The sequence below is a fragment of the Mastomys coucha genome, unplaced genomic scaffold (assembly GCF_008632895.1).
Source record: "Mastomys coucha isolate ucsf_1 unplaced genomic scaffold, UCSF_Mcou_1 pScaffold22, whole genome shotgun sequence".
NCBI classification, from domain to species: Eukaryota; Metazoa; Chordata; class Mammalia; order Rodentia; family Muridae; genus Mastomys; species Mastomys coucha.
The window spans coordinates 177,868,562-177,896,550 of record NW_022196905.1 but is presented as its reverse complement, the minus strand read 5'-3'; the positions used below and the strand labels follow the sequence as shown (position 1 = coordinate 177,896,550).

Here is a 27,989-nt window from a genome sequence, read left to right as displayed (position 1 = left end):
CTCAAACTGTACTCACAGGCAGTTGTGAACCATTGGATGTGGCTACTAGGAACCAAACTCAGGTCCTCTGCTAGAACAATGGTGTTCTTATCCCCTGAGCCATCACTCCACCTGTTAAATACTTTCAGAATACTTACTAGCTACTGCCTTCCTTCTTTGGAAGCTGGTGGTTCATTTCATCAACCCACTTCTTAATGAATGCTACTAAAGTTTAAGGCCTTTAGAAATACAGTCTTAATCCAGGCAAGATGATACAAGCCAGTAAGGCCATTACTTAGGAGGCTGAGACGGGAGAATAGTGAGTTCAAGAGTACTGCATAGAGAGACACAAAGATAGATAGATGATAGATAGATAGATAGATAGATAGATAGATAGATAGATAGATAGATAGATAGATAGAAAAATGGTTCAGATGATAGCTCTGTAGGTAAAACGTGTTCCCATTCACACACACACACACACACTCACACACACGCACACACATGCATTGTATACATGTATACATAGACCCACACACGTTAACTAACTAAACAGATACTCTTATTTTCTTTTCTTCACTTAAAAAGACATGGCCCAAACTATGTTGTACTCCAATTTAAATTTTAGCCATTTCTGTAGAACCACAAATTGCTCTTCAAACGCAACTCAGAGCAGCTCAGTGAAAGATGTTCTTGTTGTCTACAGGGCTGGGAAGGAAAGAAAGGGACTCATAATGTTAGGAACCCAGGAGACACAGGTCCCGTGGTAGAAATTATAACATATTAACTTAAACCCCAAACTATTTTTATCAATATTTGTATTTTGTTATACCACATAATGTGTGGCATACACACCATATAACATTATCTCATATTATCAGTTATCAGGGAGAATTTTTAACAGGCTATTAATTTTGTGTAATCGTATCCAAGGTTTAATCTAAAGTTGAAGCAGAAGACACAGTTCTGGACATGACACTTGCCAGCATTCCTTTACTAAAGTCTTATTAGAGAAAAAATTTATGATAGCATTAAAATCTATCATCAATTTAAATACCACTTCATAACGTCACACATTGTTAGTTTTTGTACACTTAGAAAATAGCATGTGTGTGTGTGTGTGTGTGTGTGTGTGTGTGTGTGTGTGTGTGTGTGCGTGCATGTGAACTCACTTGTGCATGGGAGTTTGTGTACCCAGGTAAACATGCAAAGGTTAAAGAGTAACTGTCAGGAGTGAGTTCCCTCCTCCTGCGTGGTTCTGAGGATCAAGCCCAGGTCCCCAGGCAAAATGAGGAGTCTTTTCTTGCTGAACCATTTCATCTCCCGACACACATATTTTTAAAGAAAGGTTATTTACTCGGCTCATACATCAAGAAATTTGAATTAGTACAGTTTACAATTTCAGAAAAAATGTAATCATTTTATAAAAATGTCTTTGATGTGCATGCTTTTTAATGTGGTGATTCTGTTCTGACATAGCGAAGCAATAATGTTAAAGTATGTGGAATTTTAAAGAAATATTTGCCTATGTCCACAAAAATTATTATTGTTTATGAGAAAGAAAAATAGCAAAGTTTGCAGCTTTGTTGAAAGAGAAACTGTTCCAATAGCGAGCTAGGAATTTTTCCTAAATATGACATTAGTCATTGATCATTATGAGGAATTGCTTAAAATTCTACAATTTAAAAGTATCATGGATTCCACTCACATATTTTGCATTTGTAAACAAAATTAAATATGTAATTCATTTATGTGGGGCTTTGAGAAGCACATTCTCCACAGCCACTGCTTTTATATTTAAAAAACCAACTCAAAATTCTTCCATTCTGTGTGTGAGCTATAAGAATTGACATCTGTTTCCTGTGGCTTTCCATGTGACACAGAAAAAGCTGTTTTGGAGTGTGTTCCTTCACTCCACCAGCATCTCCTCAGTGGCATCTTTTCACAGGCATCTTTTCACTTTTGATCTAGGAGTTTCTGTTGGCCAAGAGTGAGTCAAACTTGTGCCTGGTTATCCTGGTCCCTAATACCAAACTTTGAATTTGAACACCGGAGCACTTCATGAGTTAACAATGGTGCTTTTCTCCCTTTCCTGCTTTGGTGACACTGGTCTGGGGACTAGGTGACAGGAAGAAAGCTCCCTAAACCAAAAGAATGGCCCACATGTGGGGAACAGTGTGAACTGCATAGATTTCCTTAGGTCAAGGAACAATATGCACAGGTCCTACCCTTACAAGTTAACAGCATTGCAGAGTCATCTCTACAGCCCAAGATGTGATCGGATGAACTGTACCCTGCATGTTGTTGTAACGGTGAGAAATGCTGGTGCCCTGTGTGCCCGTGTGAGTTCTTGAATCCACTTCCTATTTTCACCCAAGAGAAATAACAGCTTCCAGTTATTTCTGAGCACTATGCAATGGCGAGCCACCAAAGTGCCACATCATAGCCACCAGGAGCATAACTCAAAACCCTGAGCAGAAAGAATGACCTCTAAGCCATCATCAGAGTCTCTTCTGCATCCCTTGCCAACCTGGTTGTTCCAACCTTCTAATTATATGTGCAGTGTCTTCCCATATTTCTTTTTACTCTGATGCTAACAGGTTGATAAATATTTCTACCCTTGGCCTTTGGCAGCCCCTGAGCTTACTTCTGCAAGACAGCTATTTGAACTGTCTAACCAGCAATTCCATGTGGATATTCAATTCCAAGTAGACAAAGTTTACACAGGGGCCCTTCTTCACTAGCTATGGACAGGGCCTATCACATACCCAATTTCTAAGTGAAGAAGTAAAAGAAAAAAAAGAAAGAAAGAAAATATCTGCCGCAGGCCGGCCAATCTGGGCCTCCCTCAACCCCCCGGGAGAAACGGGGTCCTAGTCAGGTAGACAAGGTGTAGGCGAAGAATGACAAACAGAGCCGACAAAAGGGTGTGTTGAATCTGGATGTATTTGTATAAGGTGAAATTCAGGCTTAAATACCATACAACAAGCAGGGTAGATGACGAGAGTCACATAGGCAGGTGGGAGTTACAGCAGGGGATGCAAGGCTGAGGTCACGTAGGCAAGTGACCTCCACACCAAGGTCAGCAGGGTCTGGTAGCTAGGTGTGAAGCAGGAGGAAGAGGAGTGGAGCCCTCCCTGTTGAGGCATTTTGATATTCCTATGCTATTTCTATGGTCCTAGCTGGAGGCAATGACTAGGAGGTTTTAATCTAACACTTCTAGCTAATGTCTTTGGGTGGAAGCCCTTCATTACTCTCTAGTATGTAAAACATTTCTAACTATTGTAAACTATCTATTGCCCTAAGGAATGTGCTTGACCTCTGTTGCCAGCTCTGGCAAGGCAGATTCCTTGAGAGAAATTCCAAGCTATGGACAACTTGGTATTAAAGTAGGATAGGCTGGAAATATTGTGTTGGCCAGGAAACAATGTCCAATCTTAGCTATTTACGAATCATTTCTTGGGGTACCTTTATGCCTAACTATGAGGGCGTGTTGACGATTGGAAAGACTGATCTGGAACACGTCTGAGTTAGGAGATACCAGCGACTGTCTGAATATCCAGGAGGCACAGAATTCCTTTTGGATCCTTATTGCCTCTTATCCTTAATCAAGATTTTATCCCCGATATTTTGGATGTGACTGGAGTAGACGAGTGTGCGTGACAAATATCTACCAAGCATTTCCGTATTCCATATTCTGTATTCCGTATTCTGGGTGGAGTACACGATAAATTCAAGAGCAACCTGGAAGACATGTCAAAAGTATATTAAAAGAGGTGTGAGAGAAGAAGAGAATGGAAGGGAAGGAGAGGGGAGGGGAGGAGAGAAGGGAGTGCAAAAGGAGGGGAGAGGAAAGGAGAGAGAGGAAAAGAGAGAAGGGAAAGGGAGGGGAGGAAAGGAGAGAAAGGAAGGGGAGGAGAGAGGAGAGGAGAGGAGAAGAGAAAAAAGGAAAGAAGGGACAGATGGGGAAAAAGAAATTTGAAGCTCCTCTTGATATTTACTGAGTATTTTCTATCCCAAGTGCTCTGTTTTCAAATCAGTATTGTGTGCCCTGTAGCTGGATGCTGCCTCTGCTGTTATGGGTGTATCTCTGAATTCCCACTGTGTTAACAAGGTGCTGCAACTCAGATCTATTAGGTTAATGGATCCTCAGATAAAATCCACCAATATCCATGAAACCAGCTATCCCTGTCCTATGGGTAGCTAGGTACCCTGTGGCTGTTCTGTCAGTCTATTTTGACCATGGTAATTCACTAAATGAGGGTTTGCTCAAGTTCTGAAGGGCAGAGTCATACAAACAGTTCATTGCTGTTCACACCATGTGCGCTAGGACTGCACATCATGGCTTCCCTCCCTCTACCCTAGCACAATTTATTTTTCATCTTTTTTAAGCATTGGACTTTGAACCATCCATAGCACAAATTTTATTTAAAGCTCAGACTAAACAAACAGGAGAGAGGGATTTTTGTGTGAGCTCTGGAACTCTCTAACATGGAAGCTACATGCAGCACACTGTATGCAACCCTCAGCTTCCTAGGCCACTGAGCCAAAAACTCTGGAAGGACAATAACCAAACTGAAGCATGAGAGGGCCCACTACATCAGAGTAGTCACACTTAGCCTGGCCTGTGATGCTGCTGCTCTGAATACTCAACACTTCTGACTTCTAGTTTTAGATGTAATTCTTGATATATTTCAGTACTTTGTATAAATAAAGGAATAAAGCAGAATTTTAAAAATATATCTCAATTCTTTTCTTCTCTCTAGTCTTAGAAATTTTCATACATGTCTAGAATGTATCTTGATCACATCTACCCAAAAATTTAGACCTCAGAACAAATAGAAACTTTATTTAAAATTATTGTATGAGTAAATGTTAACCAAGTATTTAACTTTGTATTTGATATTTAGAGCATACATAAAAACTATGTGATCATTCCCCTACTGGTAACATATTTATAGCTATCTTTCTATATTAAATATATCATTAGATATTACTATGGTGGGAAGCTCTCTATATATTTTATTTTCATTTTAAGTATTTCTCAGATAGTTATATAAACAAAAATAGCATGATTGTCAAAGGAAAGGCTTTTACTAATATTGTTTAATTTTTCACACTTGTAAGGTAATTGAATCTATTATCTTAATCAAAAGGTGAAAGATCAAATTATTAGCCATGTATATGCCTATATAATCAATGTATGGAATCATCCCATATTTTTAATTAAGCAAATGACTTTTTAATTTTTAATGTAGCAGAACTCTAGTACTACTACTGTTACAAGAGCAAACGGTTTTTTTTTTTTCTCCAAAAGCTATAAAGTTATGGAATCTATGCATGAGCTGCTGCAGTAGAAATCATGAGCAGGAAGGCAAGACTTGTTCAGAATCTTTGGAGTCAAACCCTAAGACCAGAAATTGCCTAGAAATAGCTACTGGTGAGTGTTCTAAAACCCAGGCATGCGTTGACTGGAGGGAGGCAGAGTTGCTCTGAGCTGGTTGCTGTGCAGTAGACTGCGGTCTCAACTGAGTCAGCACCATGCTCTTGGGCTTGGGAGGCAGCAGTCTCCGCACTGTGCTCTGGGGCTTAGAGGGCTCTTCAGACTTGCCACACACTGAAGCCATAGGGCTGTTGCTGTCCATTCCTGCACCAGTCTGTTTTTGGTCCTTGGTGGCCCCTAGGAAATCATGTAACCCTGAATGAGGTAGTCTCTCCAGGTCAAGGATATTTCCCAACAGGGCAGGCAGCTGCAGCTGTTGGCAGCCACTACTCCCCTGCACCACGGAATTCAGCCATAGGATCTGAGGAGGGAATTTCAGAATATCAACCAATACTCATGCCATGGCTTTTGCCTTCTTAGGCTGATGCAAATGGATGCTACCTGAACATTTGGTTTTGAAAAAAAGTTGTAATTTATAACAAATGGACCTTATTCTCAAATTTACTTAAGAAAACCTTTGCTTAAGACTTCCAAGAGGAACTAGCAATGGAACAATCACCAAGATTTCACATGGGGAAGAAGCATGGCATCTCATGTGAAACCACCAAAAGTAGCTGTACAGGGCCTCGTAAGCAACCTAGTTTCAGTAAAGTATGGTGGGTGTGGCTGTAACAGACAATGTAGCTGGAGTGGCTTTCAGAGCAAACAAAAAAGACTGACAAAAGGAGAGAAACAGAGCACTATTTTAATGGACATATGAGGATGGTCTTTAACAAGAAAATGGGTTAATTTCTGTCTTTAAGAATTGAATCCTTTAGGCAGTGTTGGAGAATTAATCCAAGTCTGGAGAATATTGTCGTAGACAACTAAGGAAAGGACAAGTAGATGGTGTACAAATTCAGGCCATAGAACAAGAAGGCCTGAAGAGGACAAGGAGAGGGAACAAGGAGTATATACATCGGTCACTTGACCGGAAGTAGAACTGACAGAATTTGAAGGTGGCTAAGATGCACGGCCTGGGAAACTAAAAGAGTAGAGTCAGTGAGTAATATAGACAACAAAGATCAGGAGCAAGAATGAAAAGAAAAAAGCAGTGATAATCACATGCATGAAACTAATTTACCTATAATGCAACATACCAATTTTACGTGTGCATGACTCTAGGAAGGCTAGCAATGAAAGACCAAGATGTACAAAGGAAGAGTTTTCATCTTATACCCAGCCGTTACGTCTTATAGTTTCTCTAGGAATACCACCTTACATTAACTGTGATCACAAAGGAAGTTAATTTGTTTCTTCTGTCTGTCACTCTGAGCATCTTATATCACCTCTTCACAGCCCGCTTAAATCTTAGACTCCTAAGATCAAAATAACATGATGTCATAGTTACATTTCCTGTTGTTGTGAAAAAATATCCTGGCAAAAGCAACTTAAAGAAGAAAGGGTTTCTTCTAGATCAAGATTTGAAGATGGGCAGCTGCTCACATTGTATTCTTAAGAAGCAGGGAGAGAGGAATGGAGTCTCTGATGCCTTCCCCATCCCATCCCCACCACCTCTCACTAACACATTCCCTGATCTCAGCCAGGAACTGGTTCCATCCACAGTCATGGATCTGCCCATCTCAGTCCAATCAAGATAATCCCAACAGGCATGCTCAGAGGTCCAGTGTAGAGGGGTATGAACAATTTGGCAACAGTAGAACGTCTCAAATGTGCATCAACCAAGAGCAAATTCAGAATCAAGTGTGTCATGACTAAGTGATGTTTTTAACATCACTTGCCTGTGTTGCATTTTACAGCATCACTGCAGCCTTCTGAACACACATGTGCACTACAACTCATGTGCACTGACTATGACATCATACCATGTAACCAAGGGATACCATGGCAACACCTTGCTTTAGAATCTAGACTACTGTTAAATCTTCAGTGGTCTAATTGTCCATACAGAGCTGTATGTTTATACAGAAACATGTTAACTAGATAACAGAGAGCAAGGACTATATTTTTTTTCTGTCTTTTCTCAGCATGTAAGTTTCAAATAACCATATATTTGGATTATATTGTGTTAGACTGTCTAATTTAAAAATTGCTGTATGAGTTGCCTTGTTTTAAATCTTAAATGAAGCTTGGCTTTGGATTAGAGTGGAATTTCTAATAATTTCTGAAATGGCCTTAAACATGTCTTTCATTTCTTAGCTACATACTCATGCTAAACAGTGAATACACCATTGATGATTAGAAATAAAATATTAGATTTGGGAAATGAGTCAGTGGGTAAAGGCATTTACTATGCAAACCTGAGGGGCTGGGTTCAGATCCCCAGTACCTGTGTAAAGCCTGAAATGCCAAGACTAATGTGGAAACCAGAGACAGAAAGATTATCCTCTGAGGCTCATTGACCACCAGCATAGCTGAAAAGCAAAGGAAGAGACTCTGTCTTGAAGGAGTCCTGCAGAGGAAAGCAAGAAAGAAAACTGTTATCTTCCTCTGGTCTTAGCATGCTTACATGGGGCTCAAACACCCATGCATCCTCACACATGTACACACATGCATAAACTGCACAACACACACACACACAGGTATTCTGTAAGAAAATATTATAGTCAATATTCTATTATTTCAACAAGTTTAAGAGAAATGTTCTTTTCTCCAGAGTTTGAACGTATAGTGTCCATGGGACTGTTCCTGCTGTACCCGCTGCTGATATAAGACTCTGTCATCTTTATCCATCTGAACCAGCCTGACCTAATTCTCTTGCCTGCTGCTGATTTGGCCAATAGGGAGTCAGTAAGATACTTAGTATCTAGAGATCTCCCTGAAGCTCCCATATCTGCACCCAAACTGACTGAACCTGTGGTGAGATACCTTCCTCATCGTTGTGCATGAGATCCTCTGACCAGGACGAGAGAAACCTCATGAGCTCTCCTTAGAGCTGGCAGAAATCAGACCCGACAACAGACAGACAAACTGAGTGTGCTAATGCACACCTTTAAGCCCAGCTTTAGGGAAGGCGAAACAGGAGAGTTTGCAAGTTGGAGACCAACCTGGCACACATTCTGGCTGTGGTGCAGATCAGTGGTACAAGGCTTGCTTAGCATGTGTAAGGCCTTGGGTTTGATCCCTAGTATTGTCCTTTCTGTCAGTCTAGGCAAACTGATGAACAATCACAGTTATTATAGTATAGGAGTAATACTATGATCTGTTTTAAGCCAGCCGTCATACGTTTGTTTTAATTGTATCCACATTTGGTATGTGTAACAGAGTCAAGTGTAAGTCATTACACTTCAATATTCAAATGGTGTTGAAATATTTTGACATGTCACCTGATAAGTATGTGCTCTGACACTATTGTAAAGAAACTTCTTTCCTATTTTCTCCCTCTTATGGCAATTATAAATCATCATACATCTTCGGAATGCCTGCATTTATTTTTACTTCTGGTTGTACACAGTTTTAAGAAGGCCAAGGCAGCACCATGACCATCACACCAGAAAAGCAAGATTCAGACCTAAAATCACTTCCATGATGATGATTCAGGACTTTAAGAAAGTCATAAATAGCACCCTCAAAGAAATACAGGAGAACACAGGCAAACAGCTAGAAGCACTTAAAGAGGAAACACAAGAATCCCTTAACTACAGGAAAACACAATCAAACAGGTGAAGGGAATGAACAAAATTATCCAGAATATAAAAATGGAAATATTGACTATAATATTTTCTTACAGAATACCTATAAGTATTTGTCATTAAGATATTGTTTTGAGATGTACTTAGTCCTGCAGTGACTTGAGGTAACAGGGTCGGTTGGTTCCAGTAGAGGGACCTCCCTGCTTCTCAGAGGTGAAGAGGAGGGGGGATGGGAGGAGGGGTTTATGAGGTGGGGACTGGCAGAAGGGAAGTGCTGTGACTGGGATGTAAAGTGAATGAATAGATAGGTAGGTAGGTAGGTAGATAGATAGATAGATAGATAGATAGATAGATAGATAGATAGATAGATAGATCATGAGAAAAATATTGTCTTAAAGACAGAAAATCTTGACTGTGTGTATTTAAAACCAAGAAGCATACAACTTAAAACTATTTCAGTTTTTTCATTACTGTTCCCCTCAGTGCCTGTGATTTTCTTCATTATTTTTCTAGTTTGTTTCTCAGTTTCACAGGGGAAACAAAATTACAGTGAACTATGGGTAATTCTATTCACTGCGTGATTAGAAGAAATAATGCAAAGACTAGGCAACTGGGTGCCCTGTGTATTTTTTAAATTAAATGAAAGTTATAAGACTCAGGTACATAAAAGAGTGTTATTGTCTTGGGATGGTGAGAGACGTTCGGTATTGTTGAAAATAAAACAAATGCATACAATCAGGCGGCTGATCTTAGAAGAGGTTTAAGAATAATACATAGCTTTTAAATGCCCAAAACTCAGTAAAATAGTTTTTGTAAGATATATGTGCGTCTCCTTTCTACCAAAGAACCTTCTTGACTTCTTGTTAAAATTGCATTTTGTATAATTACGTGTTTTACAGTTCACAATAATGTAGCTGCCCTCCATTCCTGTTTTTGTGGAAACTCTAACACATTTCATTCCTTTCCTCCCCACTAGGTTAAACACAGGACCTTGCCTTCTAGCTGCTTGTTTATTATTTTTTTCTTTAGAAATGCTGCCATCTTCTGGTCAAATTATATCACTTCATGCATACACAAGGGTCACAGTGTCAGGCAAATGTGCTTTCTCCAAACTCATGATTTGTCTTTAGGAATGGCCCAGTTGAGTTTGCCACTCTGATGTACCAAGCCTAAGCAGACGGACGTAAGTCCTCAGAAGTGTAAGAGGTAAAATTCACAGAAACCATTCCAGGAGTCATCATGGCATGCAGTGTGTGTCGCATGGAAAATGTTAACCAAGGGACAGACAAGACCTCCAGGAATATGTGATTTTGTTTCATATGTTTCAGAATTCATAGGAAAAAATTAGTGAATTCATTTAATATTATCTTGTTGTTATTATTTTTACATACTTCCTTTCTAAAGTTGGTCGTCTCAGAAGACTTAGTGCCTTGCAAGAATGCTTACCACATAAATGTCCTCCTTTCAATGAAGACTCCTTCTGTCTGGAAACTTTCATCTGCCCATACAACTGTTCATATTATACACGTTTGCAAGATTATTGTAAACAGAGTGCATCTTTCGGTGGCTGGATTTGCTATGTAGAACCGTGATTACTCATTACTCCCTCACATGTAATTCCAAGTCATTCATTTATGGGACAAAATAGAAATCTTAGCATGCTTCAGGCTTCTGTGCAATGCCCAAAAATATCAAATAGAAAAAAAATGCTGTCCCAGACTTGAAACTGTAGGTGCAATTTAGTAGATGTTTTTGGTCAAGCCATAGAAATCTGTGATGTACCCTGCTGTCCTAACTTACCCCCAACAAAAATACTTTTGTTTAAAGAAACAAAAATAAACTAACAAGTCATGGTGCAAGTGTGTGAAGCCTCTGGACAGCTCCTTGGCTCCCTTTGTCCCTGATGGGTTTTCCTTCTTTCTTCTATAATATGTATGATCTGCCAATACATACACTTATTGCTCACTGGCCAGTCATCGAGGTTGAACAGGTGAAAAGATTTTGCTCAATGACATTCCCCTTCACCAGCCTGATTCTTTTACTAAGTTTTAGGATGGACTGTTGGCTAGAAAGAGCCTGCTTTATCGTGCATGACTTACACAGATGAAAGCAGGATGTAACTTATCCAATGCTTCAAAAGGCTACCATGCGGCATAATCTTAAAGGAAGATGGGAAATGGAATAAATGGGTGTCCTCATCCTCCTATTGATAGCTGTGAATCCATTAAACAGCTCTTGCCTAACCCCACATATACCAGTATATCTTCTTTCTCAATTACTTACCATTGCTAACTCTGATCTCACATGTTCTATACTAACCATTTCTTTCTCAATATTCAAAGACTAGCTGATTAAGAGAGTCCTGGACAGAGATTAAGACAGTGTTTCTCAACCCATCAAGGGTTGTCGAGCCTTTCATGGGGTCACCTAAGACCGCCTGAAAATACAGATATTTACATTATGATTCATAACAGTGGCAAAAATACTGTTATAAAGTAGTAACAAAAATGATTTTATAGTTGGGGGTCACCACAACATGAGGAACCTTTTTAAAGGTCACAGTATTGGGAAGGTTGAGAACCACTGGACTAAAGGAAGGGGCGTGGAGCTTCGCCCTGTGTATGATTCCAGACATCAGCTCTGCTTCCACATATTGCTGAGCCAGTACTCCAGGAAGTACAGGCTTAGACAAATACAGGAAGGAAGACGCTTGTCTGTGGCAAATCCTAGGAATTTGGCCCCGTTCACCTGCAGTATCCCGCTCCTTCCCTATTATTGAAGACAACAAGTAAATGGTCACCAGCGTTGTTGAAGAATGTTCAGCATAATGCAAAATGGTCTGTAATGAACAGTAAAAGGCAGAGCTCACTCTTTTTCTGTTGGAAGATGTCAAGACGGTAGACAAGCATCCGTCTGTAATAAAGGATATAAAGGCAGTACAGTTTAAACCTTTTCCAGACACTGCCAAGCAGAATATCATTCCCTGATACTTTGCTGCTAATATTCACTACGTTTTCCTCCTTTTTTCTCCCCTTCATTCTCCAATACTCTGATGAATTATTTACTCCATAAAATGCCGGCAGCACTTTGCTTTCTTTGAGTTGGACTAGGGGACAATGTGCAGAGTGCATAAATTACTACTTAATGCTCATCATGTGTGTGATGATGGTGGGGAGGAAGAGGAAACTTCGAGTTTTGATAGAAGATTTGAGAAATTTCAAATGGACTCAGCCTGACCTTTGCCAAGCTATGCCAGAAGGTTGAGTCCCCTACTCCAACACAAAAAGCTACAAAACCACTGACCATGCATTTCTCTTCCAAACTGACACAAATTGCAAAGGCCTAATTTTAACATAAAAACATATGGCTCTCGGGCTTCCATATATACCTGTTCATGAAGAAAGTGATACATTATATGGCCACAAAGTTTGTCTTTTCTTCACACTTTCTCTGCTTAATTCTATTTTACTATAGTCCTGCACTTAAAGTTTTGAAAAACAGTAGGAATCTAGAATGCACGCTGCTTTCATAGAACAAAACACCACACATGTATAAATCATTCCTAACATTTTCTAAACATATGTGTGCTTTATTTATGACTGAAAAATATACAAGGCTGTGTTTTCTCTCACTTAGGATTTAACTAAGTCCGTGTTAAAATCCCTTTTAATTTAGTTAACCTAAAACCTTTTTAAAGAGATTTACAAAGGTTTAGCGAGTTTATGGAAGTAACTCTCCGAACAAGATATAGTGAGCTCTCTAGGATAATAAGACATTTTTCTGCCTCAGTCTACGTAGTCAATGTGTTCCCTGAGAGTCAGACATGAAAATCCTTCTGGTAGATGACTCCTTTGCATAATATTTGTGTGTGTCGCCTAAATCCTGCAACAGATTTTTCTTTAGGCTGATTCCCATTCTTGCTTTCTGTACTAAGGAGAAACACACAAACAATTGAGAAATTTCCCAACCAGGACAACTGGGTTGATGAGATTGTGCATGTCCCAAAAAGGACATCCTTGTCTGTCATGTCCTACAATAAGATAAAGAACAACGTACTAGGTGGAATTCTCAGAAAGACTGGAATATTCTACCTCAGGGAAAGCTGAAAGATGGAGAGGTCTTTCATGGGCCTGGAAACCCCCACAATACATGACTGTGTTCAATACGACACTGGTGAATATGGCCATTATCTGGGGAGATGAGGTCTGTGGAGATTAATAATTCAGTCACCTCTCTCTGCCCTCCACTTAATAGCTGTCATTAACGTTTGGGCCCCAGCTGCCCCTGTGGTTTTCAGAGGGTGTGCTTTCCCATTGCTTGGCCTGGGCCCACCCATGGTGGCTGCCTGGGATGGTGCTAGATATAGCCTGACAATCATGCCTCATTAGGAATATTTCAAAGAACACATCATAATATGTAAATATATACATTCCTGGAACATTTGTTTCCCTGGCTTCTCAATAGCTCACAACATGGGCCCTTTTCCACTGAAACAAAAGTTTTTTTGTGTTAAATAGGATATTAAAATGATTAAGTGTGACTGGTTCCTATAAGATAAACATCTTGTTTATCTCAGCTAACTTTCCTCTATCAGTGTCGTATTCTTTGCTCCTCAAAATGATGAAGACATACTTGAGCACACAGTCAAAACATGAAGAACGTTAATGAGCCATGTATGCTGTCGTTATAGCGATCCGGATGTCAGTGAGTAAGAGCCAGCTTTTCATGAGGGACAAACACAAACACCATGAAGAGGCTTTCCTCCCTGCATTTGGTGTCTGAAGATGTGTGGTCCTCCTCATCAGTGCTGAGGAATGTGTTTGCATGTTTTCTTGAAACGTCGTAAACTGACCACCAACCCACAAGCAATGCTAAGGCTTGTGCATGGAAACAGCCACAAAGAGCAAATGATTCATAATGATAGAAGTTCTTACGACAAATATTCAATTTTTATTACCAAGTATTAAAGATAGCACAATTTGGAACCTTTGACTTAGACTTTTCTGGAGCTGTAAAAGTAATCTCTAGCAAAGTCATTTGTCCTCATTTAATCACCTTTTCTTTGGACATTTAGTATCCTATTTTCCACTATCAAACACACACACACACTGACACATTCATGCATGCATAAACCTACACACACATGCACACACATACACACACACATATACACACACACACATACATACAAGCACACACACTCATACGTACACTCACACACACACATTCACACAGGGAGAGAGGAAGAAAGCCAGAGGCAGACACAAACACAGACACAGAGAGATAACGGACAAAGGTAAGGTATTTCGTAAAAAATCTCATGTGAATGAGGACAGAATACATACATGGATATGGAGATTCTGAAGAAGTAGAGTGATTTGAAGGTGAGTTCAATGATCTATGAACAAAATGGTGATGCCTTAATTAAATTTTAAGGAGTACAGAAGAAGTATGGATAGATCCAAAAATACATTGAAGAATGACTGTCTCTATAATGAAGTAATTGTTGGATATATAAAGTAAAGGAGGGGCAACATAAGAATGCTCAGTGACTGAGCAACTGGAAAATAATGCTATCAAGATGGGGAATGTCTTCCCTCTTTCTTTTCTCTTCTGAAAAAAAATCAAAAATCTTTCATTTCAGGAACCTGTCCTAGTTTTCTTTCTATTGATCTGATGATAAAACACCATGACCTTTGGTGAGGAAAGGGTTTATTTGACTTAGACAACGCAATCACAGGCAAGGGAAGTCAAGATAGGAAATCAGGGCAAGAACCTAGAAGCAGGAACTGAAACAGACACCATGGAGAAACACTCCTTACTGGCTTGCTCCCCCAGCTCGCTGCTCCTGCCCAGAGCCACCTGCCCAGGCATGATACCACCCACAGAAGTATAGCCCATTCCACTTCAATCATAAAACAAAAAAGAAGTGCCTCATAGCCCAGGTGAATGGAGATATTCTGTCATTTGAATTTCCCTCTTCCCAGATGATCCTAGCCTGGGTCAAACTTGACAAAAATCTAACCATCAAGGACCCCACCCCAGACAAGACACGACACTTGGTTCCTATGATGTAACCATACTATTTTCAAACATAGAGTCGATGTCAGTGTGTGTCTGTGTTGGCAAGAGGAATGGGAAAGTTAGGATTCCCTCAGTCTTACCTGGTCCAGCTCTGCTTTTAAAACCAGCAATTTTGTAGGTGAGGCTTTAGAAGAGGCCACTTCCTGTGAACTCCATTTAGGCCAGCTCTGATTGCCTCATACTAAGAAGTCCCAAGAATACAGACAAGAGATAAACAGAGCTTTCTTGGGGAGCAAGAAGAATATTTTGGTGACACGAGATTTATACCCTGATTTCGGCCCCATAGGAAACCAGCCCCCTAGTTGAGATCTCAGTCAGTGAACTTCAGTAGGTTTAAAGCATTTATTAGAGAGAGTCCTGGCTCATGGAAAAGTCAGACAGTGACTAAACTGTTTAACTGTTTAAACTGGTAAACACACATTTGGAGCTCCACAGAGAGTTCAGCCCTCGGGTGCTGTCCACGGATAATGAGTTTAGACAGGTGATAAATAACCAGTACACGAAGAAGAGACAGAGAAACCACATCAACAACAGCATTGAGTCAACAAGTGCCTGTCGATGTCAAGTAGTATATCAGTATGCAAAGTTGACCACAATAACAATAAATGAGACCACAAATTCCTGGTATTTTAGAACCCATAGTATATTGGAAGATACTAAAACATCCAAATTAGTATAGAATTCAGTATATTTAATAATTGGATACCCTCAGAAGAATGGGTGATATGCAGAGTTTTTGAAAGAATAACCAAATTGAGCTTCACTGAGAAGCAGACATCAATATTTTGAGTAGAGATTATCAAGAAGTGAGAAATGCTGTATGTTTACCTGGGAAGGAAAAAACAGGTGTGCTGAATAAAACAAGAAGAAGATCACTGAGCAAGAATCAAGACTACAAACAATCCAAGACCCCATGGACCATCAACAGTTTCTTCCTGTTCTTCCACTCCGAGCTTTGTAATTAGTTAGCATGTATACTTATAGGTTTCATGATGACATTTTAGTAATATATATCACCTACCTCTTTGTCTGCCACCCTCATAGGTCAGGGGCATTGGCTCCAATTCTGCATGAGATGAGAGGCCAGAGGAGAGTTTTGAATAGAAATAGCCCATGATCTTACTTGCATCTCCAGTGGACAGTGTGTAAGGACCAACCCATGGGCACAAGCAGTGATAATGAGTACAAGACCAGTTACCAGACAAACCTTGCAGTCCAGAGAGATCAGAGGCTAGACCAATGTTGCTGATATACTCGATAAAAATTTTAATGGGGACACAGAGGAGACAAGGAACAAGGTCAGCTGTGGTCTATAAGAGAAAGAACTTGGATGTCTTGCAGGTTTCTTCTAGAGCTCCTGAATAAATGAGGGAAATGACCCTCCAAGGAAATGAAATCGGAATGCCACAAATTAAAGGAACGTGTTGTTGCCTAGAACTAAAACACCAGGGTGCTTGAAAGCATTCTTTGTGCTTTTAAATGCTAGGGAAAAACCATATGAATAAGACAAGGACCAAAAGTTGCCCATTTGGTTTAGCAAATAACAATAGGGAAAAAAAAAAAAACACCCTTTGATGATTTTGTTGAAAACAATTGCGATATTTATTTATTTATTTATTTTTTGTCCAAGATCCACCCCCAAGAAAGTGTTGAGTGCACAACACTATGATAAAATTTATGGTTAGCTTAAATAAATAGAATGAAGTTATTAGAAGCTCATTAAATCTACAAGTCTATCCCATCCCCCCAGCACAATAGGACACGAATGTTTAGCACCTGGTTCAGATCTCTAGGTGTTGACACATCTGTAAGAATGCATAGATGAATGAGAAGAATAAAGCAACCTCACAGCATAGTCGCAGTTACCAACAGGAACCTGCAGAAGAGACTTCACACAAGAGAGTGGACAGATCCCTCAGATGAACTCCAGCCAAGAAACTTGTGACCCAGTCAAGAAGCAGAGACTCTGGTCTTGAAAGTTGTGAGTCTTATGGAGCTGGCACCTTGCCAGGCCAAAGTCTAGGGCTTACAACTTGCATCCCCTCTACATGAGCTCTATGATTTTCCTGCCTGAACGTGGGCAGAACAATACAGAAGTTAAGTGAAGATGTTGTTCTCCATCCACACCTCTTTATTTGCCTCCTCCGAAGACACTGTCTTCCTGGGTCTTAGAGTATTCATCTACAATGACTGAACCACCATTCATGACCAGCTTACAAAAGAAATAAAAACATCCTGACACGATTGATTCAATGGCCTCAAGAACCACGATGAACTTGACCACTGGATCAACATGCTTAGGCACTGCCTCGCTTACAGTAGGTGCTTAATAGGTGTACTGAATAATTAAAGTACACTGACCCCCACAAAGGATATAAGCTCAGAGCTGTTCTCTATGCAGAGCACTATGGAACCCAAGCATTCTAGCTGCCCACATTAGAACACTGGGATTACAGTAAGCCTGGTTTCGAGTGGCTCTTTGGACTGACTATCAAGATGTCTGCTCTGCAAGTCTGTACTTCTATGGTTTCCACACAGTCTACCTTCAGCTGAAGTACAGCAATTGATCTGGGTTTGGTCCACATTCACCTGAGTGAAAGGTTGCTTTTCCTGATTCCCCCTGCATTTTAAAGTCCTGCTCTTTAAGGCTTCTCAACAGTCTGTGCCCTCCCCCTTCTCTTTGCAGGAGATGAAAGTGTTTTTCCAGACAGGCCTGCTGAGAGTGACTTCATGGAAATGAATAACCTGAGGCCTGTGTGCCTCTTGCGCGGGGGAACTCCTTATATTTATTTATTTTTAAGAATAGGACTGAGACGTAGACAGTTCCATGAATAGTTGAGTCATTTCTTACAAAATAAGAATTCTACTCCTCGGTGAGACATGCCTAACATTCCGGTCTTCCCACTTCAAGCCGTTAGGTGCTACTAAATATTCGGTGGAAATGACACATGTCTGGAAGCCTAGAAGGAGAGGCTGCTGATCGGGGAGTACACAATGAAGGTGTTGTATGTGGTTAATTGAGGAAGGCAGACTCCCAGATCTGAAATAAAATGAGATCTGTGACACCCAAAGCCTCTGGCACAGGCCCCTGTAAAACTTCAAATTTTCTTTTCTTTTCTTTTCTTTTCTCTTCTTTTTTTTTTCACCCTGATCACACCTGTAATAGAACCCATCCCGCTTTCCAGAACATTTTGGAAACAGAGTATATTGAGATGAGCTGTGGCCATCTCCTCCTCCTCATGCAGAGCTCACTGTGAATGGGCACTGAAGGAATGGATGAGCCTTTCACAGAGAGCCCTAGATAGCAGAGCAGGCTGACCCTGCCTCACTGCATCCTACAGTCTAGCATACTTCTCTCCCAAAGGGAAAATGTCATCAATCTGACTCAAAGAATTTCTTTCACAATGTGTCAACAGAATTAGTTCCTACAGGATACTTACTGGGCTTCTGTGAGGTGTAGTAAGAGGACTGGAGTTGTGAAACAGAAATGGAAATGAGAATTCATTTGTAAAGGATTATATGAAATGGAAGGCAGATAGAATCAATATAAACTCATTATTGGAACAGGAAGACATTTGTCCCAGCTGAAGAAAATGTTGAAAGTGTCTGGACACAGATTTACTGTGTGCATCCAAATGTGGCAAGAGTTTAATCCTAGAGAAAATATGAGTTGCATCTTGAACATGGGGAATTTGTCGATTCTTATTTAGGAAGCTGAAAAGAGTCTCAAATAATAATTAGTCTTATGACAAGATAAATGTAAATGAATGAGAATCAGATAAAAGTAAATGAATTAGAAATATGGGGGAGATTTTTCTTAATATGTGAGCTGTCTACATCAACTTAGGGTGGAGAAATAATAGACTTTGGTTAAGTCTTGAAAATTTTTCAAAGAAGCCTAAACAGCAGATGACAATTTTTAAAAATCACCTGTCCCTCATCCAAAGAGGAATCTACACAAGCACAGAGATTTCTGTGCCAGTTCTCAGGGCTACAAAGCAAAAGGGTTAGAAGCAGCAGCATCCAAATGCAAGCTGAGATAGAACAGTGGAGGGAAGGCAATCCAAAGAGGAGGCTAGCACACTGACTTCCAGCAGAGGTTGGCATGTCATCCAGGGAGCCACAGCAGAAACCTTGAGGTTATTTTCTGTTCTCTCTCTTCTCTTGTGGGGGCCAGAGCGATGTCTTGAGGGTTGAGAGCACTGCTTACTCTTCCAAACGGTTTACTTCTTTCTCCTTCTCATGTTTTTGACTCTTTCCTTTGAAGCTAAAGTGCAACAGGAAATTGCCCAAGATCCTGACTAAGAGATACTGGAGCAAAGGACAGGAATGGGAGCAGAGATGTGGTCAAAAGACATACAATCATACAAATATAAGTGTATATACACACAGGCACACCTCCCTACATAACTCTCAAGTCATATGTAACAAAGACACTACTGCAGGTATTCCTTTCCATTTTTAAAGAGCTTCCTGGTACCCAGGAAGGGTTAAAGGAGGATGCACCTTTGTACCTGATTGTTTTTAGCCAAGTAAAGCAAAGCCACACAAGCATGCAGCTTTGTTCTTGACTGTTCGAGTTGTAGTTCTGCTGCCAATTGCGAAGAGTTCCAAGCAAAATCCGTGTTGCAATCGCCAAATATTGAGAAATGTTTGAGCTTGCTTGGCAAGCTAGACAGAGTTGGTCCTGAGAGGCTATTGGAAAACAAAGTTCTAAGAGTCTTTTGCACGGTGTTTTATTAGTTGTTGGTGTTTGTTTGGTTTGCTATTTTATTTTTGTTTCTCGGGGAGAGCATGTGAAAATACTTTAAAACCAATGACCTTAGATTAAGTGTCATAGCAAAAGCACATTAATTTACTCTTCACCTCTCCAGGGTTTTTAGTATAATAGAAAGAGGTATGTTTTTTTTAGAAGAGGTAGGGTCAATTTCCACTTCAGTTTTATGATCTGGGGCAAATTAATTACCTGAGTGTCAGCGCATTAATCCGTCAAGTAGGGGTAATTGCATACTAGGTAGCTTCATGGTTCGCAAGAAGTCCGAAGAGTAAAAGTAAATGCTTAGCATTCCTTATGTGGATGACACAAGTCTGAGTTCTTACTGCACTTGCTTAGAGAACATAGTGCAGAAGCAGTCAGGAAACAAGGGCACTGCCCTTAGGGGGTGAGTATTGCAAGGAGCAAATCTTCCAACTACAAAGAAACTCAAAAGTCAAACATCAAGTTGCAAGCTAGCTGTGTGGGTTGTCATTGTAGATTTTAGCAAAATTAGAGCTTAGAATTGACTATAAGATGGTCTGGTTGATGTTTAGGTCCTACATAAAAGTATGGGTTTACCATCATGACTGAGACCAACACTAATCCCATGCCTTGAATAGTGTGGGACTGGTTTGCATAGTGCTGAATAAAGGACACCAGGCCTCATGAAAAGAGAAAAACAGAAATATCTACTGGAGAAAGCAGGCATGAGCTAGCTAAGCCTATGATAGGACAATCTACAAAGGCCTCTCTGGGACCTTGGAATGCTGATCTGATGAGAAGCCAACTTCATGGATGAAAAGAGCCAAGAAAAGAGAATTTCAGACAGGAAATATCCAGGGCAAAGACCATGAGACAGGAAAGACCATAGAATGCTTTAGCAATAGAATGGGGTCAGTGTGGTCCACAGAGTAACAACCAAATCATACAGATGTAGAAGCAGAAATTAGGGTGTGAGTTTTATTCTCAGCACTGTGCAAGTGCCTCTTTCTTCCACATCCCTCCTATAGATATCGTTGTTTTCATAACACTGTTAACACCCATTTGATAATTAGGCAGCAGTACTGGGGAACAGATAATTTAACCTTGTATTATGAACAATATATGTCCATGCTCAGAAGTAGAAAGGATGTAAACGAATAACCAAGGCGAACCAAGATCAGAGTTCACCTCGAATTCCTGGCTCATCCCTGACATTATTAAGCGGCTAAATCTGACACCACATGTTATAGCCTGTCCAGAGGTTAACTGTACCATGTCAAGTGTGCTAATTTCACTCTCTTGTCCCCCACTAAGAAAATTTCCCTAAACTAGACTTTGTGATACTATGGATCTCCAGTTTATCTAGACAGCACCTAGAAAGCCACAGGAGTTTTCCTGTTCAACCTCTACATTGGTGATTCTCAACCTATGGATTGTAACCCCTTTGGCCATGAGTAAGTATATTAAAGGGTCACAGCATTAGGAAGGTTGAGAACCACTGTTCTATGGTCTGTAAAGTGGCATTGCAGTCACTGTCTACAGTTTTTCTCTCAACTTCCTAGGCATACTTAAGCTACACACTGCTACTGAATCTCTGCCTTGTAGGCTGATGCAAATTAAGCCACTTACCTCCTTCAGATTTTGAAGCTGCAAAGTGCTGCTATTCTCTAAACTACTGGTCGACATCCATTGAATCCAACTGCTCTTTAGCTCTGGGTTTTGACTGGTTGGTTAGTTGGTTGGTTGGTTGGTTGGTTGGTTGGTTGGTTGGTTGGTTGGTTAGTTGGTTGGATGGTTTCAGGAAATTCCTTCTTCCTTCCCTTCATTCATTCAAAAGCACAGTAGTGTCTCGTTCCTTAAATTTACACTCTCCAATTCTCTCCCCCTCCCCCAAATCATGGCAACATTCATTTTAATGTTATGTAAAATTTTTGTTTTGATAAATAGCTAAGTATATTTTGAAAATTTCTTGAAGAATTTTGCAAAAGTCCTTGAATAACTGGAAATAGTCTTGGGTGTCCCAACACCTGCCTTAGCAATGCTGTTACAGGCAGATTTCAACATTGAGGCTCTGTCTGAAGCTTCCTCTGGCGCTGTGTTTTGCTGCAAACTTCACTCTCTCCTGATAATCAAGATTCCCACAGATCTCATGCAGAGATGCAGGTGTGCAGTGTCAGTAGAACTGGGCCTTTTGTTTATAACTTTAACCCCACATCTTTGAATTAAGTCCATTCTGCCAGGTTTGTATAGTGTTACCTGAGTGTAACATTACCCAATAAAGCCAAATTGATGGGTTAAGGATACAAAACAAGCCATTGCAATTGCCAGGAATTCCCAGTGAGCTTATGAGGCAAGCTTTGTAACAAAGAAGAAAGGAATGAAAATACATAATGTTTTAAAATATGATCTGTAACTGTTTTGGTTTTGTATGACAAAATAGGCTTTTTACCTTTCAAATAATTTTGTCAATGAGTATCTGAAAATTCACAAGCTTGTGGTGTCACGTACCATGAATTTTAGTAACTTTGGCAGGAAGTGTTCATGTAAATAAAATGATGTTCTTTGGTGACTGGGTTAGACTGGAAGGAAACCTTCATATCCCTCTGTCATTCTTTCTCTTTGTTAACATCCGCATTCTGCTCCGGCCTCGCAGCAGTGTTATGCTCTTATCTTCAGGGCATTGTCATTCTGTGCTTTCTGATGGGGTTACTTGGGAAAGAAGAGCTGATAGACAAAACAGAATGATATTTTGATATATAGAAGTGTGTATATACATATTACATAAACATGTATGAATGTAGCACACATACATTTATGAATATATTTAAATATGCCTATATACACATACATATTATAAGAAAATATAGAAGACAATTTATTAATAATTTGCATATTATGGTAAGCAGAAAGAAAAGAAAAAAAAATACCTACCCAGGATAACAAAGGACTTTTGGTTCTAATTAAAAATACCAAATACCATCCCCACCCATTGCTCTACATAGAAACCATATATTGAGGCCTTGGCACTCTCACCTATTTGTGGACAACAAAATGGATATTTTCAGACCACAGTCAGAGTGCTCATGAAATTCTTCAGGTTGTCTGTTTCCAAATATGTCTAGAATGGACAGAGGCTTCTGATATCACTAACTTCAGATAAATAGTAATTTAGAAACTAATCTACAACTGTTTGTTCCAGAAGAATTTTAAGTAAATGTGAAAATATTTGTTATTAATAAAAATGTTACAGTAAGATTAACATTTCAGGTTTCTACCTAAAAACTTTCAGAAAGTTTGTCTCATTGAAGATGGTATACAATTTTATATCATTTTGAAAATTAAAGTGAATTATAAAATGTGATGCATAATTCATGACAATATGTCTCTTATGAAATATGGACCATAAACAGAATTTATATATTTTAACCAGATGTTTCTAATTGCATGAAAATATTTTCAATGAATTGCAAAATGTCTAATTATTAACTCCAGGTATTCATACAGGTTTGGGAGGTGCCAATGTTTTCCATCTGTCTGGACTTTCATTAAATAGTCAACACATCTATTGCTAACCTCTCAATTATTGAAATTGTCAAAGAAGAAAATTCTAAAAAGTGCAAGGAATGGGGATTTAACTCATAAAAGGAGAGTCATTCTGTCTTATAACTTTAGTCTGAATTTCACAATTCTTGCTACACCATAAGGAAACTGCCAAAAGCAATAAAGTGCAGAAGCACAATAAGAACGTGCCAGAGTTCAGGGAACAATTGCTCTGGGTTGAGCTTCATGACCTATAATCTGTTTAGGTCATCACTGACTACTATATAAAGCATCCCACAACGTGACCATACACATCCCTCACATGCTCTGTTTGAAAGCCAGTATGTAATCAGTAAGAATTGACTTTTGGTGCTGAATAGTTGGGATCAATTGACCTGATTATAAATGAACTAGTTTCCTCTGGCATGCTCTATTTGAAGCATGTGGGTGTCAGACAGTGTGTGAAGACATGAACTTTGCATCTAGGCAGAACTGTAGGTAGCTGCTCTGTCTTATGACCATGAATGCTTTGTCCAAGATAACTCTATAACTAGCATTTTAAGACTCAAGTGTGGTCTGTGAGAAGATCACTGCTGGTCTCATGATCTTCTAAAAATAAATCTAAATCAATGCTTCACTTAAAAATTAAAACTGTCATTCAGGTCTAGTACAAGTGACTATCAATACAAGATAGTTGTTGTATTCAAGCTGTTATACACCTTACTATATAGAAGCTACAAGTGTAATAGAGACTATGAGCATAAAACTTAATTATGAAAACTAGCAAGATGGCTCTGGATAAGGGTGCTTGCCACTGAGCCTGACTGCCATCTGACTTCTATCCCTGGGCTTCGCATAGTAGAGAGAACTAATTCTCTTGACCTCCATTCTCAAACTGTTTTCACAAACATACATGCATACATACATACACACACACACACACACACACACACACACACATATACAAAAACAACTTTTAAAATTGACTATGACGTAATTTGGAAAGAATAATACAAGCCTTAGGTAAAAATACTGAAGACACGGGAGAGGAATAATGAAGTCTCTTTGGCAACATGTCAGCAGAAATGGCTAAACATTGAAATATAACTGGCACGTAATTCACACAGTGGGAATATGTGGTACAGGAAAAAGAGAGACAATTCAGCTAAAACAAAAACAATGGTCCCACTTGTGTTGTGCTATCTTGCACAGGAATCTAAACATCTCTGGGTCTTTGCAATGGAATTTCTTCTCTTTTAAAAGGAGGGTTGGACTGGACAGCTTCTGTGTTCAGGACTAGGTATAAAAATCTAAATAAGATCACGTTGAAACTTTAAGAGGAAATGGCCATATGGAAGCCAGCCAGATGATATCAGTTCCTATAAAGATAATGCCAGGTCAGTGACTACTCCATTTTTTAGAAAAACAGCTTCCTTGACGTCAGCACAAAAGTGCTTAGATGAACACTTAAAAATGTAATTTTTCTATTAGTCAGTACTAGTTTGTCTGACGGATCCCAAAAGAATACCTTTTGGTTTTGAGTAGAATTTCCCAAAATGCTATTCTAGAGACTGGGAAGACGGCCTAATGGGTAGGTAAAGTGTTTGCTTGCCACAAAAGTGTGAGGATCTGAGTTCAAATACACAGCACACACACACACACACACACACACACACACACACACACACACACACACACACACACAAGCTAGACATGGTGGCTGTGCATGTGACCCCAGCACTGTGACTTTGGTGAGAGGTTAGAGGGAAGACAGACATATCCCTGAAGCCCATCGACCAGCCAGCCTCACTGAATGGATGAGCTATGGGTTCAGTGGCAAGCTTTGTGGAAGACACCCAACATTGACCTCTGGTGCACGCTTGAGGGTATATGTGCACACTCACACACACACACACACACACAGAGAGAGAGAGAGAGAGAGAGAGAGGGAGAGAGAGAGAGAGAGAGAGAGTTTTTATGTTATCATATTATACCTTCCATAACGCATATACTAAAGCCCTCACCTGCCACATGACTTGAGTTTGAGTGTGGAAATAAGTTTCAATGAAGCCTTAAAGTAGGACACTGATATGGTAGTTAGTTATGAAGAGAGACTGCGTACCATCTTGGACCACATTCCCAGGACAGGTCATGTGAAGATACAGACAAAATTGACCTTCCAGAAGCCAGAGAAAGGGCTTTTGCTGAACACTGAACCATTCTCTCTTGTTCATAGATGCCCAGCCTCCAAACACATGAGAAAAAAGTCCTTTCTGTCATCCATCCAGTCCATGATCTCTTATTATGCATCCCACAGTGATGGAGACATAACAGAGTGCACTGTTTTCAGTGAGGATAAACTGCTTACTTCTATCAAGTTCCAGTATAAAATCCTACTGAAATATGTCTAATATTTTGAACATGTGGGTTATTTTCCCTATATGGCAGTTATTGAGCTCTAGAATGTACCGTGCTTTTAATCACCTATAAAACAATGTGATAATATCAGTGTCCTTAGGGTTGCTCTCTTTTTATTCCATTTGCAACCATAAGCATTGTGTTGAAGTCTCAAAGGACAGAGCATAGCCAATTACAGACTCAAAGTACCTGGAGGGAAGAATCCAATGGTTGGCATGGAAAAGCAGGTATTGGTGGAGAAGCAAAAGACATCCATAACATAGTTTACTTCAACCATCATCATGTAAACCAACAGCCATGGCATCTACTTCTAGGGTATAGACTATGAAGAGGTCATAGGTGCTGGACGAAAAGTCCTTTTGCTACAAAACCACAGAGTGATAGGCCATGAGATCTTTCATGGGTACGAGTTCAAGAATATTTTCTTTTCTGACTCAGAAGAAACTCTACATTGTAGATGAGAAAAAAGTGTTCCTAAAAGAACTTGTGTATTAGCTTTCTATTTCTATGACAAAATGCCAGAGATAATCCACTTAAATAGTTTCTCAGGCTCACAGTTTTGAAATTATAGTTCATAATTTATTGGCCCCTTGTTTCAAGATCCACAGAAAGGTATAACATCATGGCTAGACTGTGGCAGAGGAAGATGCTCAGTTCACAGCAGTCTACTGAGGAGGAAGTAGGGAATCTCATTTCCCCTAATGAACTGTTTTCCTTCCATTAGATTGTACCTTCTAAAGAGTCCCTCATGTCCTAATAGTAAAACTGGGTTTAATATGTAGGCCTGTGAGGGACATTTGTCCAAACCTTAGTATCTAAATACCCTGACCATCCATCCATCTTCCCTTCCTCTTTCTGGGGGTTCCTTGGGGCAGGTCTCACCATGGCTTGACATCTCTAAGCTGCCTGGTTTGTAGTTGAATAGGTCATTGCCTCTTCTAGCCATGTTTTAGGACAATATAGTCAATGTTAATGAGAACAGCTAAGCAAGCAGAGTCATATTATATGAGATATGAAAAATATACATTAAAATGACTAATTTTCCAGTAAAGTGCATATACTGTGGTTATTGTCTATCATATTCCTAAGAAAGATCTTTATGTACAAATATATGTATGCATATATATATATAAATTCATATATGTATATATACATATCTATGTATATTATATGTGTATATCTATGTATATTATATGTGTTCATATATATGTATATGGACATATATATTATTTTGTGTAGTCATTCAAGCTATAATAAAAAAATGCATTGTATGTGTCAAATACACTGAAATTAATTAAAGTGAGATTTAATGATTACTTTTGATATGTAAATCACAATATAGATACCTTGGAGAACACTAAAATTGACTAAAAATCATAGTAGATTTTTTTAAATTTTACTCTTGATACTTTCTTTTCCTTTAATTGTTTTCTACAAAAAACATCTGGCATAAATGAATGGATACATGTTATATGCATGAAATAAACTTAATGTAAAATGAGGAACATAAAATCAGATCACTATATTACAAACTACTGAAAATGGTTTATCTTGGCATTTCTTTTGAAGAGATAACATAACATAGACACCCAGGCAATTGCGATTTTTGTATGTTAGGGCTGACATTTTTTTCTGTAAAGAATCAGGTGAGTATTATTGTGGAGATTGTGTTTCATGGTCTCAATTCTGCCTTTCACTGTAAAAGTAAAGCACGTGTCATGGAAGAGAGTACATATGAGTCTGTTGTAATAAAGCTGGAGCCCTATAATTACAACTCCAGATAATTTTCCATCATAATATATACTTCTTCTTTTTCTTTTGAAAAACATTTCAGCTTTTTTGAGTATTATAAAAGTTGTTTGATATAAAACAACAATCAATTTAAGTGTTATGTAGATGTTTGTCTACTAAAAATACATACGTTTTTCTCAATATAAATTTTAAATAACTCTAAACATATTAACTGTACATTTCAAAATAATACATCACTACTAGTATTTTCTTAAATGAACATAAATATATAAAATCTTCTTGTTTGTTTGTTTGTTCTGTATTTAATAGAGTTTAAAATCTTGGCTCTTACTGTAGTACAAGCCCAAAGTAAGAACAATTTTTAGACATTGGATTTCATTGTAATAAGGCTGTACTTCAATGA

General features: G+C 39.2%; 1 protein-coding gene and 2 long non-coding RNA genes across 8 annotated transcripts in view; 2 read left to right on the top strand and 1 right to left on the bottom strand.

The window, feature by feature from the left end:
• Dlc1 (DLC1 Rho GTPase activating protein) overlaps positions 1–27,989 on the top strand; it is a 377,111-nt gene that overhangs the window by 101,825 nt on the left and 247,297 nt on the right. The gene's annotated exons all lie outside the window — the stretch shown is intronic.
• On the bottom strand, positions 3,664–6,981 carry LOC116069165. Its single transcript, XR_004109881.1, has 2 exons — positions 6,684–6,981; positions 3,664–3,723 (listed from the first exon to the last, which is right to left on the bottom strand). It is a non-coding gene; the product is annotated as an uncharacterized LOC116069165 (long non-coding RNA).
• On the top strand, positions 7,323–8,837 carry LOC116069163. The gene is made up of 2 exons (XR_004109879.1): positions 7,323–7,452; positions 8,079–8,837. It is a non-coding gene; the product is annotated as an uncharacterized LOC116069163 (long non-coding RNA).